The sequence below is a fragment of the Oncorhynchus nerka genome, linkage group LG14, assembly GCF_034236695.1.
Source record: "Oncorhynchus nerka isolate Pitt River linkage group LG14, Oner_Uvic_2.0, whole genome shotgun sequence".
NCBI classification, from domain to species: Eukaryota; Metazoa; Chordata; class Actinopteri; order Salmoniformes; family Salmonidae; genus Oncorhynchus; species Oncorhynchus nerka.
The window spans coordinates 31,495,370-31,499,588 of NC_088409.1; positions in this window are offsets into that span (position 1 = coordinate 31,495,370).

Genomic DNA, 4,219 nt, shown 5'->3' on the forward strand with positions numbered 1-4,219 from the left:
CTCCCTGGCTGTCCTCCTCTCTCTGCCTCTCTCCCCTCAGCCAGGTGATGTATAAATACAGGATTACCTTCCTCCTCTCCTCCCCTGGCTGTCACTCTCTGCCTCTCACCCCTCAGCCAGGTGATGTATAAATACAGGATTACCGTCCTCCTCTCCTCCCCTGGCTGTCACTCTCTGCCTCTCTCCCCTCAGCCAGGTGATGTATAAATACAGGATTACCGTCCTCCTCTCCTCCCCTGGCTGTCACTCTCTGCCTCTCTCCCCTCAGCCAGGTGATGTATAAATACAGGATTACCTTCCTCCTCTCCTCCCCTGGCTGTCACTCTCTGCCTCTCTCCCCTCAGCCAGGTGATGTATAAATACAGGATTACCTTCCTCCTCTCCTCCCCTGGCTGTCAATCTCTGCCTCTCTCCCCTCAGCCAGGTGATGTATAAATACAGGATTACCTTCCTCCTCTCCTCCCCTGGCTGTCACTCTCTGCCTCTCTCCCCTCAGCCAGGTGATGTATAAATACAGGATTACCTTCCTCCTCTCCTCCCCTGGCTGTCCTCTCTGCCTCTCTCCCCTCAGCCAGGTGATGTATAAATACAGGATTACCTTCCTCCTCTCCTCCCCTGGCTGTCAATCTCTGCCTCTCTCCCCTCAGCCAGGTGATGTATAAATACAGGATTACCTTCCTCCTCTCCTCCCCTGGCTGTCACTCTCTGCCTCTCTCCCCTCAGCCAGGTGATGTATAAATACAGGATTACCTTCCTCCTCTCCTCCCCTGGCTGTCACTCTCTGCCTCTCTCCCCTCAGCCAGGTGATGTATAAATACAGGATTACCGTCCTCCTCTCCTCCCCTGGCTGTCACTCTCTGCCTCTCTCCCCTCAGCCAGGTGATGTATAAATACAGGATTACCTTCCTCCTCTCCTCCCCTGGCTGTCACTCTCTGCCTCTCTCCCCTCAGCCAGGTGATGTATAAATACAGGATTACCTTCCTCCTCTCCTCCCCTGGCTGTCACTCTCTGCCTCTCTCCCCTCAGCCAGGTGATGTATAAATACAGGATTACCTTCCTCCTCTCCTCCCCTGGCTGTCACTCTCTGCCTCTCTCCCCTCAGCCAGGTGATGTATAAATACAGGATTACCTTCCTCCTCTCCTCCCCTGGCTGTCACTCTCTGCCTCTCTCCCCTCAGCCAGGTGATGTATAAATACAGGATTACCTTCCTCCTCTCCTCCCCTGGCTGTCACTCTCTGCCTCTCTCCCCTCAGCCAGGTGATGTATAAATACAGGATTACCTTCCTCCTCTCCTCCCCTGGCTGTCACTCTCTGCCTCCCTCTCTCCCTCAGCCAGGTGATGTATAAATACAGGATTACCGTCCTCCTCTCCTCCCCTGGCTGTCACTCTCTGCCTCTCTCCCTCAGCCAGGTGATGTATAAATACAGGATTACCTTCCTCCTCTCCTCCCTGGCTCTCCTCCCCCCTGGCTGTACAGGATTACCTTCCTCCTCTCCTCCCCTGGCTGTCACTCTCTCCCCTCAGCCAGGTGATGTATAATTACAGGATTACCTTCCTCCTCTCCTCCCCTGGCTGTCACTCTCTGCCTCTCTCCCCTCAGCCAGGTGATGTATAAATACAGGATTACCTTCCTCCTCTCCTCCCCTGGCTGTCACTCTCTGCCTCTCTCCCCTCAGCCAGGTGATGTATAAATACAGGATTACCGTCCTCCTCTCCTCCCCTGGCTGTCACTCTCTGCCTCTCTCCCCTCAGCCAGGTGATGTATAAATACAGGATTACCGTCCTCCTCTCCTCCCCTGGCTGTCACTCTCTGCCTCTCTCCCCTCAGCCAGGTGATGTATAAATACAGGATTACCTCCCTCCTCTCCTCCCCTGGCTGTCACTCTCTGCCTCTCTCCCCTCAGCCAGGTGATGTATAAATACAGCCATGGATCAATACCGACCAATGGGAGAAATGTATCATTAAGTTTCCTCGCCCCCTGTAACCTCTTTGACCTTTAGAAGATCAGTTCAGCGTACTTCTCTACACCCAAGCCCCACTCTGTTCCCCACTCCGAGGACATGGGCCTATACTGTGTATTATATGGATTATTATTCATGGGCATTTTTGTTGGGGTTGATACATTTCTTGTAAGGGAAAATCATGTCTAAAATTTCTAAGTGGAAACTCCAAACTTCAGAAGCCTTTTTAAACCTCAAATACACTACATGTTTTACATTTCCTGCATATACTCTGTAGCTACTACTGTGAACAGATTGGGAGCCTTAGATTAGCCTTTCCACACTGCATTCACCCAATGTGATGGAATGGAGTCATAAAACAGATTGTGACAGTGCTTTGGGGACTCGTGTGCTGCACGACTTCAACTGGGAATGGAAAAGACGGTAAGCCTTGAGTGAGCAAGATCATTGATTTACTCTTGTGGGTATTAGGAGGACTGATGGTATTCAACTTCAACACTTGTTTGGGAGTGTACAATTGGATAGATAGGCTTAATACTGTCTGTGTACATCCTGTCTGTGTACAGCATTGCGAGGCTGAATAAACATTAAAGCCCCCTGAATCCTCTGTGAGAGTATAATTCCACATTCCATATCTGCAGCAGCCATTTATCTCTTCCATTTCATTATCATGAAATCTATATTCTGTCAGCTCCCTGGCGCCATAATTTGGTTCTGAAGTATATTCACAAATAAAGTGCATGTAGATTTGAAGATGTAATGTTTTTTTTTCCTGGGGTAAAATAATAATTCAGTCACTACTACACAGCAGTCATAAAAAATAGATGTGATTTGAATGAAAGCCCCGCGAGCCAATTAGCAACGGTAGTTTGAACAGGAGAGTGGGTCGATTGCTCACAGAGGAATGTGTGGGAGGGGGTGGGGGCATTCATATACAGAGAGAAGTGTAATTTCTGGAAAATACAATTATGTTCCGACCTTGATTCATTGTCACTAGTTACTTTTCTGCACCTGTGATTCAAGATGGAATTGGAAAGTGGCATCTCTCTTTCTTTCTCTCTAAATCATTGGGCTACACAGGAAGAGACTGACATTGTTTTCTTTCTTTCCCCAGTCACTTACTCATTTTTTACATAATGGTTGAAATACAGTATATTCCATGTTTTACATGATAGACAGGTGAATCTGACAGTATTGACCCAGGGTGTCTGTGTAACTTCAGAGACTATTTGAGCTCAGTTAACTAAAGCCCAAGGCATCCGCTCAGGGAGCTAACATTCATCTTCTGATTTCAGTTATAGTTATGTGACAATGTAGTCAAGCAAACTTCATACACTCCCCCTTTAACCACCTCCTCTCCACAGTCATCCTAGGTCATCTGTATGCCACAAGACGGGTTAGCCCACTGAACTAAAGCCGTACCCACTGGGCAAAAAACTGATTGAATCAACATGGTTTCCATTTAATTTCAACAGACAATTTCGATGTGAAGACGTTGAATCAATGTGGAAAACTGATAAAAGTAAGGGAATTTCTTAATTGTTTATCGCCCAACGTTTAACCTAAATCTAATGACATTTTGTTGTCGACTTCAAATTGAATTCAGGTTAGTTGACAACTCAACCAAATGTGAATCAAAACTAGAAGTTGAACTGAGGTCTGTGCTGTGCCCAGAGGATAGGCATTAGCTTGGTGAGTTATAGCAAGTTTATGGTCTCAGCCAAGGTTTTTCATCATGCAAGATTTTCTCACACATTAATGGCTGATACAATGTAATTGCTCTTAAATTAACTCTTGAAAATGTAATCTCATAAATAGGTCATGCAGCCACCTACCTCTGCATTTCTTATAGTCTACCATTTTCAGCAGGCAATCTTAGCATTCCCGCTGAGAAAAAATGATCACTCTTAATGAACGGTAGATGAGAGGGAATGGTTTGCACAGGGTCAAATGGGACTACTGATGCCACGGCGCAGAGGGCAGTCAAAAGCCAAATAGTAATGTTATCATGCCAAGACGATTGCCACTCCGCAATAGAGGTCTAGCGCTGAGCACTAAGCACAGCACGGAAACCCATATATTAGATCGCACATAATGAGAAAAGCCTAGCAGTCTGTAAAGTACAGGGGGCGGATGAGGGGGAGGGGATTTTTGCATTACGCGTACAGTGGGAGTGGCAAGCCTAGACAGTTCCTTCGCGCACAATGAACTGTAGACTACAGCTGGCTGTTACTTCCAGTCTGTGAGACCGGGG